Below are 9,135 nucleotides of genomic sequence, written 5' to 3'. Positions count from 1 at the left end.
TATGCAGTCGGAACAGTGCCCCTAGCGACAAACGTACGCAAACAATCCCATTCCATACAAATATGAGCTAACTTTTACGCTATCTAGAACGTTAAAAAACTCGCACTCAGCACACTGCTCTTGCTAGGCTCATCTATTCGTTCGGTCACGCTGGCATAGCCTCCTAAGGCTACAAGCAGAGCTAGGGAAAAAAAGTGACCCTAACTGATTCCGCGTCCTGATTCAATTTCCGATCGGAGTCAGTATTATTGTGAAATTTGGAATTAGGTGTCTCAGCGTAGTTGTGTTTGTCTTTTATTAAAGCTCATAGACATTACATCGTAAATGGCGCCACCCACCTTGAGACACGAGTTATAAGTCTCAGAACACGTCCCACCATTCAGTGGTACGTATGATTACTTCGCGGCAGAAATAGGCTGGCTGCTGATAATTACCGGCGCGAGATTTCATTACACTCTACCCTCAGTAAAAAGTTTCCCGTATGTGTATTCTCGGCACCCATAATACAGCAGAAAATCTTACCTTGGTTTTTATTCCATTCATATATTTAAATGTGAATTTAAAGCTCTATATTCCCAATATTTTTTTGACTGATCTAATTTAGAAGCATTGATATAATGCAGACAAAAACAATCAAGCACAAAATTTATTGTCTAATTTTTAACCTTTAAAAGTAAAACCCGTGTCCACCCACACGCGGTCGCGCCATTTCCACGTGTCAAGTGGTCCGCTGCAAATTGCCAATTCGTGTACAGTTTTTTCTAAAGCCCGTGAAATATTTTCAATTTCCCTCCCCATAGTTACGTGCCAACCTACATCAATGCTGCGAAAAAAGGGAGTCCTTTCGATGAGAATTATATGCATTTACTTCAGCTGGCTTAGATAAAAAGGTCCTGAGATACCAGCAATGCATAAATTGGGTATATTTTTTAAAAGAATATCGAAATAAATTTGGCATAAAGGTCACTTTTTTTTATTGCTTTGATTGGTGCGCGAGCTCACAGCCTCTCTCAGATCTCTTTTTTTGAGATTTCGAATACTTAATTTTTTTTTCATGCTTAGATGGATGGACGAGCTCACAGCCCACCTGGGCTTAAGTGGTCACTGGAGCCCATAGACATCTACAACGTAAATGCGCCACCCACCTTGAGATACGCTCTAAGGTCTCAGTATAGTTACACATTAGACCAAATATATTATATTTATTTTTTCCTTGAAATAGTTTAAATCAAGTTGGTAATTTCGTTGTATAATAGTAAGAGATGTTGTAATAATTTAACCAATCAAAGATTGTTTAATTAGTCTGTTTTATTTTAATCGCATTAAAATTTTCACTCTTTATCTATCTACTTCTTAATCACTTAATTTAAACAATATTCTAATATACACGTATAACCTAATTCTCATGAGACTTTTACTAATTTTATCAGCATCTAAAGCTTCGAAGCGCCGACTTAAGCCGGTTTTATCAAGAAAAATATCGTCAGTTTGTTTTAACACAGAAATAACGCTCTTTGCACTCCGCACCGCTTTGTTTTCACAACCACCCCGACTTGTGGAGGCCAAGTTGTGTTTGTAGTTGCACTATTTTTTCATGTTCCAGTTGTAGAGGAAATGATAGTTTTCGAACAGCAAATTTATATTGGTTATCTAAATGCGGGGTGATAATGAAAAGTGTCAACATTTTTGTGTTTCTAACCCCACGTTAGGCTGGATATCCGGTGTCGAAAGAAACTGAATTCTGTCTAGTTTTTGTAAGAAATTGAACCACGAGGCACGAAGCTAAGGGAGAATGATGGATTAGCTTCACTCCGAAGGGGAGCTACGATACGCCTAATTTATTATTATTGTATCGAAGTATTGATTTATGGTGTGTCTCAGCTTCACTGAATAGGATTTCTACTTTTCATTTAGCTGTGTATTTTAGTTAGAATTTTTTTTTTCTGTCTAATCAATTTATCTGATGGTAAATCGTCTTGTGAGCCCGTACAGGTACCACCACCCTGCACATTTATGACATGAAGCAGTAATGTATTTCGGTTTGAAGGATAGGGCAACCGTTGCACTGTAAAATTGAGACAGTACTCATGTCTCGAGGTGGGTAGTGGCATTTACATTGTTGATATCTACGGGCTTCGGTAACCACTGAATACTAGGTGTGCTGTGAGCTCTTCCACCAATCTAAGCATTAAATAATAAAGAAAACTGCAATTGCAAACTGAATCCATGTTAATAACCAACTCTGTGTAGTAAACATGCTACATAATTTTTCTTTTATTGCCCTAGATCAATACAGTAGATCTTATGAGTCTCTGGTATTCATTCGGTGGTCATGGAAGCTCATAATGATCACAAAGTGAATGCAGCCACCATTGGATATTTCGAAGTCTTAATTTTATTCTGTAAAGGGGTCGCGTCAAAAAAAAAAAAAAAAAGGCAATGGGAACGCATGACTACCGTTTGCTTTGAGGAAGAAATAGACGAAAGAGGGATATATCGGGCAGGCATACAATACTCTCTCGCTACCAAGCTAACAAGCTACCGTAAGAGAATAAGGTTTGTGAGAAATAAAAAAGTTTGTTAAAAATAGGGACAACTCAAAACCGAGAGAGATTTAAATGCAGATTCATATTATACCGGACGTCATTATGAATACGTAATTGGTTTTAAAATCGATTTAAGAAGAAAAATGGACTTCCGTATTTGTAAAGACACGGAACAGCAGTGATCTAGATTTAGAAAAATATCGATGTGTTACTGTTAGCATCATAAATTAAGTGCATAGCATTCTTGTTTCTAGTGAAAAAGAAAAATATTTCATTATTTGCTATTAACGATATAAATATATCGCTAATTAATTACTGCAAATATCGCGCACCCGAGAACACATTTCACGTCCTAGTTGTAAGAGATTTAAAAAACGCTTTTTGATGCAACACTTCCTAATTAACGGACTCCCTCAATCTCGTTTAAATTAATACAAAATCTTAATTTACCGTTACATTATTTTCGATTCATCTTACGTTGGCATGTTATAGTCTGATACGGTGGTCTCATAGCCACGTGTATGTCTTGGGGAAATCGAAAACATTAATTATATTAGCAGTAATTATTACTTGCTCCTTCTTGTCCACTGAGTTTCTCGCCGGATCTTCTCAGTGGGTCGCGTTTCCGATCCGGTGGTAGATTCTGCGAAGCACGGCTCTTGCTAAGGTTCGTGTTAGCAACGTCGTTAGGTTTGAGCCCCGTGAGCTCACCTACTAGTTAAGGATACGCTGAAATAACCTCTCAAGGCTATCAGCATAGGTAGGAAAAAAAATCTCCTTCTTGGATCTTTGAGAGAAGTCTCGTGTGCACTATTAGAACCGCACTCCTTCGAAATTACATCAATTCTATTAAATGTTAAATCCTGTTGTTCTAGCCCCTGTTTTTAAAGTAAAAATCTTCGGGCATGTTTATTTAGCAACTTAATGTGACATTTTTACTAGCTCATCCATAAACCAGAGTTTATGTCGCTCGGGTCCGCTGTGTTATGGGTATTTTATGCCCGAGGGAAGAACTAAGAATAGGACACGGTTGGGGTGCCGTGGAATAAGGCTGTATCCAGGATTATTTTTTTATTTTAATTTGTCAAATTATTAATAACAATAGTAGGGTGTATTGTAAACTCGTGCGGGTAGGCAGCACTATCCTGCCTTTTCTTACCGCGAAGCAGTCATGGTTTCCGATTTCAAAGACGGGACAACCGTTGTACAACACAAGTGAGACTACGACTTATGAGGGTGGTGGCATACACGTGATTCTTTGGCCCCCGGTAACCACTTAATACCGGGTGAATCGTAAATTCGTTCACCCATTAACTCAACAAAAGTACCTAAAAGTAAATCGAAAAATTCTGTTCCGGAGTCTGCATGGAAAAACAAATAGTATGTTCTAAAAACTTTACCTTTCTAACTTACCAGTTCTCTTTTGCATCCCACGCAATGTAACGCAATTTCCAAAGATTGGGTGGAGTCACGCGGTGTCAACGGTCTCGAGAAAACATGCCTTGCGTCCGCCAGCTTCCATTACATTACTGGTTCATGTATTGAGAACTTATTCAAAAACCAGTATAAAATTTATACTGACTATTGTTGGTTAGCCCAGTTGTTGAAATTCGATCATAATTACTACAACTTCAAGGCTTACATTTATTTTAAATATTCTATTTTCTTTTTTGTTTTGATATTGACATTTTTTGTAGTCTTTCAATAGCTACTTAATAAAAAAAACACTTTAGTTTAGATCCAATTCTGAAATGTTCTTTAGAACGCCTATAAACTAGCATACCTAAATCTATTCTAGAACTTTTTTTGCTGGCTACAACTAGGACGAATATTTTTTTAATTCGTTTTAGAATTAGTGTTTCACAATATTTGAACAGGGGTCGGAACCCCTAAAGTCGCTTTATGTACCGACGCGGCGTCGTCCGGAATCCATTACTGCGAACTCGATTAAGGGGAATGGACATTCATTAGTTTCCGGGGAATATTTCGTACGTTAAAACTTGATGAATAAACATTTTGGGCGCGTTCGGCTGCTACTTTAATAAAGACGAGGTTGTCAAATGACTGAAAAAAAAATAACTTTTTTTTCTCTATCTATGCTGATAGTCTTGAGAGCTTCACCCTAACATGTAGGTGAGCTCACGGGGCTCAAACCGGAGTGTTGCTAACACTGGTCCTAGCAAGAGCAGTGCTTCGCAGAATCTACCACCGGATCGGAAACGCAACCCACTGAGAAGATCCGGCGAGAAATTCAGTGGGCTGTGTCTGTGGGTTAATTCGCTCGTCGAGCCCTTCGTCGTAAGCGACGGGTTCGACGAGGACAATGACCGATGCTTTTGGTACCTAAAAGCACTGTTAATGGATCGGGAGGATCCGTAAGAACGTGTTTTTGGTGACGTCGACTGTTTACCATTCGGCCTACAGGATCGGGTATGTACTTTCCAACGGCCACGACAAGAGGGTTCTCATATCATGCCACCTTTTCAAAGTGGCGCAATGAAAAATTCAACGACACACTCTCATCGTCTAGTTCCGTATCAAACTCGTCTCATAGTTCTCATACTGACGAGGCTAGAGGAAGACTACAGTATATTGTTCCGTTTAAATAAATTAACTGTTCTTTCTTAACGAAAGCTATTCGTTGAACAAAACTAAAGTGATTGATGACTGAGTGCTCGGTAGATCAAGCATAGAAAATGTTATTCTTATCATTAAATAGATGAATAAATCTATAATCTATATATAAAAATGAATTGCTGTTCGTTAGTCTCGCTAAAACTCGAGAACAGCTGGACCGATTTGGCTAATTTTGGTCTTGAATTATTTGTGGAAGTCCAGAGAAGGTTTAAAGGTAGATTAATATGAAAATGTTCGGAATTAAATAAAAATAACAATTTTGTTTTTCCTTTGATGTGTCCCCTGACGGACGGATTCCTTTTGTTTGTTTTAAGTTTATTTTATACAAAAGTTTAAGTCTTTTATTTATGGATTGAGGCACTACGAAGTCTGTCGGGTCAGCTAGTACATAATAAATACGTGTAATGTTCACAACTACTTTGTATTCCTGTACAAATAAAATAAAAATTTAATGACAGTTGGTTTGTTGTTTTTTTTTTACTAGCAAAAATGGATTCACATTTTGAGATAAAACTGGGCAAAATCAGCTACGAGAAAAGTTAATTCCAATATTGGTGAGTTAAATGAAAAATATTCACGAAGCTATCAATAAGTATTTTCTTCAGTTTTTGCGAGCAGTAGACATATTTCAAACCATTTTTACGATACGACTAATCGTCCGTGACCATAAAAACTGTAAAAAATATGTAATATAATGACGGAAACCAATTAATAACACAATGTTAAATCGTAAAATTACATTTAATTTTATGAATATGATATCTCTTACCTATCTTTTAGACATATTGCAAAAACTTCGTGACTGTTATATAATATTCGACGTGCAAACGACTAGGTTATGAACAATGAAAGTCCTTGAGAATATGAGGTACCTAATCTTGGCTAAGCGCGGTAAATCCGAGACAAATTCTTTAGACTCGCTTACCGCCTCCCAGACAGACTGCGCCGTTTAAAAATACTTCCTCAGTGAAAGATATATAGCGACGATGTATAAAGAGAAATAACATTCTAAACGACCTATCACCATTACGTCCTACTCACCATGTTGATTTATGAATGCTCACACGACATCATCCATATTGATATTATTTTGCCATCTAAGTTCCTCCTTCCGTCAATCCCCATATTGAATACTGATGAAACCATAGCATGGTTTTTGCTGTTCTTTCAATGATACTTTTTTTTCTTACCTATGCTAGTAGCCTCAAGGGGTTATTCTAGATTCACCGAGCTAGTAGGTGAGCTCACGGGGCTCGTGTGTGTGCTAACACCGGGGGTGTTGCTAACACTGCCCTTAGCAAGAGCAGTGCTTCGCAGAATCTATCACCGGATCGGAAACGCGACTCGCTGAGTAGATGCGAGAAACTCAATGGGTTGTGTCTATGGGTTAATTTACTCGTCGAGCCCTTCGTCGCAAGCGACGGGACAATGATTCAATGGAAATGAAGTTCACGGCGTGGTGTTAATGATGAACATGAACAAAATTGACACGCGCACGTACACAAAATTCGTTTTTGTGTACGTGCGCGTGTTAATAAATTAAATCGCATTATATGTTAGTCTAATCTAAGTATGTACATATACTAAGTATTTAAATAAATAGTTTTTATCAGAAAGTGTTTAATGGATACTTTGAATGACATAAGTTTTCTAAATTGTAACACGAGGTTTATAATGCAATAGATAAAATTTAAAATATTAATTAAATATAAACCGTATATCTATGGATAAAACAATTATGTAATTGTGCTTCACCATATTGGCTGGCACCCTAACCCTCGTTATGTTGTGATACGCAGCTGACTTCAGAATCCATTTAATATCGTTTCAATATAGTTAGTTTAATAAAGTACCCGAAAAGAATAAACAGAAATTTAAGTAGTACGTCTGAATAGCATTTCTAGTATAGAATATGAATACTTTAAATGAAGTATTTGTAATTTAAGAATTAAGTAGGATTACGTGCTTGCAATAAATAAAATTGCCGGACTTATTATTAACAGCGATATCTTTGTAATAGGATTGTCATTGTTATGATTTTTAATGTTGTTGGGGAAAACGATTTTCCTCAACTCAATTTCAAGAGGAAGAGTCAGATAAAAGTCTTGAAAGATGAGCGCGAGACTGTCCAACAATATGGGCAATTGTATAGTTTGCATATCGAACCTGAGAAAATCTGGCACCAAGGTGCCAGATTGTGTGTGCTTTGAGTGCTTTGAACGGAATTAAAAGTGCGCATAAATAAAAATCTCCTTGGAGGAAACATGCTTGCAGCGTAAACGACCGTATAACTTGATCAGAGACATTGAGAAGCTGCTCGGCCGAAAAATAGAATTGTCATCTTTCCGTTTACTGGCCTTATGAAGGTCGATAACGTCAGCTTCTTTCCAGACCGCGAGAAGGCTAACATAAGGTCGAGTTGGCTAGGCAACAGTTATAGATGCGGTTTAAGATGCGGTCGAAGCCGGAAGTTACTTTATTTTGTAGATTTTTGATCGATTTGTTTCACTTTCATCCCGGGAACGGAGTTAACGCTTGTATGAACCCAATCTGTATAATATCAGATCAATGGTAGCGGTAGAATTCTGATACTATTTCGATAAAGTGACAGCGCAGTCCGATCAACTGATGCATCGAGGCGCCTATCCTTGGTGTTTGTGTTTCGGAAATTCTACCTTAAAGTCACTGGAAGACAATTGAAATCACTTGCTAAAAATGGGCCAAACGCCATGGGCTGAACTTGTATTTGACTAGCCCATTTTCGATGAGCTCAAATTCAGGTACAAACCAAGCCTTCCACATACAGAAGATCGAGGATATTTGCTTAAATAAATGGTTAAATGCGCGTTTATAACAATGTCCTTCTTTTTAAACGAAACATTTATTAACAATGAAATGTTATAAAAGAATCAGAACTAGGATTTTTTTAAACATTATATGTCTTACAAATTATTTAGAAAATTGGGAACAATTATCTTATAATAGCACAAGATCAAGACGAAATCATTTTGTTGAAGAACTATAAAGTACGTTGTTAAGAAATAAGCACTACGGACACGTTTTTCCATTGTCACTTATTTAAGGAAATACAATAGGAAGCGCTGGGTAGTTGCCAATTCATGTTGTCGATGAAGTCACAGTGATATAACAAGGTACAACGAGTACTAAAGAGGCACCTTCAAATGTGTAGAAGGATACACGCATAAGGCACAAAACGAATATTAGGCACTCAGGAATAAGATTAACTTTGGTTAGCAGTAAGTGGGTTGGTAGTTTGGAGGTTAATGACAATAATATTCCGCTATCCAGGACATAAATGACATCATGACCGAGCTTTCGCATTAGTTCCCTAGCATCTATCGATCGATCTAGAGAGCTTTTTTAATGAATCAAGGATTACTGGTGGCCCGGAGCCCTTTCCAGTTTCACCAGGACAGATGGGCGAGAAAAGGCTAAGCTAGGAGGGAAGGGATTTGTTAACAACTGTCCGAGCGCCTTCGAAGGAGACCTAACTACTCAAGAGCAGCTGCTTCGCGAATGCATTTAATACCGGATCGGAATCGCGACCCGCTGATAAGATCCGGCGAGAAACTCAACGGGCTGTATCGGTTAGGTTTATTATGGATATATTTTTATGCGGACGTATATCTTTTATGGACAGAAGAGCTCACGAACTCACGACTCATTTGATATTATGCGATTACTGAAGATCGTAAATGTCCCAATGGAATGTCAGCGTTCAGACTCTGAAGGAGAATATCATATTGTTTTATGTAAAAACCTAATTAATATGAAACGAAAAATGATTTTCACGTTACATGAATAATATCGTACAAACCTAAAGTAAAAACAAGGCAACCAGTATAAGTTGTGTATTTATTCGTAATGGTGTTGTTTTTAACGCAATCTGTAGCGAAAATGTAAATAATTTTAAGGTTTTCTACTATTCTAA

Source organism: Bombyx mandarina, chromosome 22, assembly GCF_030267445.1.
Source record: "Bombyx mandarina strain Sakado chromosome 22, ASM3026744v2".
NCBI classification, from domain to species: Eukaryota; Metazoa; Arthropoda; class Insecta; order Lepidoptera; family Bombycidae; genus Bombyx; species Bombyx mandarina.
Note: the sequence above shows the minus strand (reverse complement) of the source record.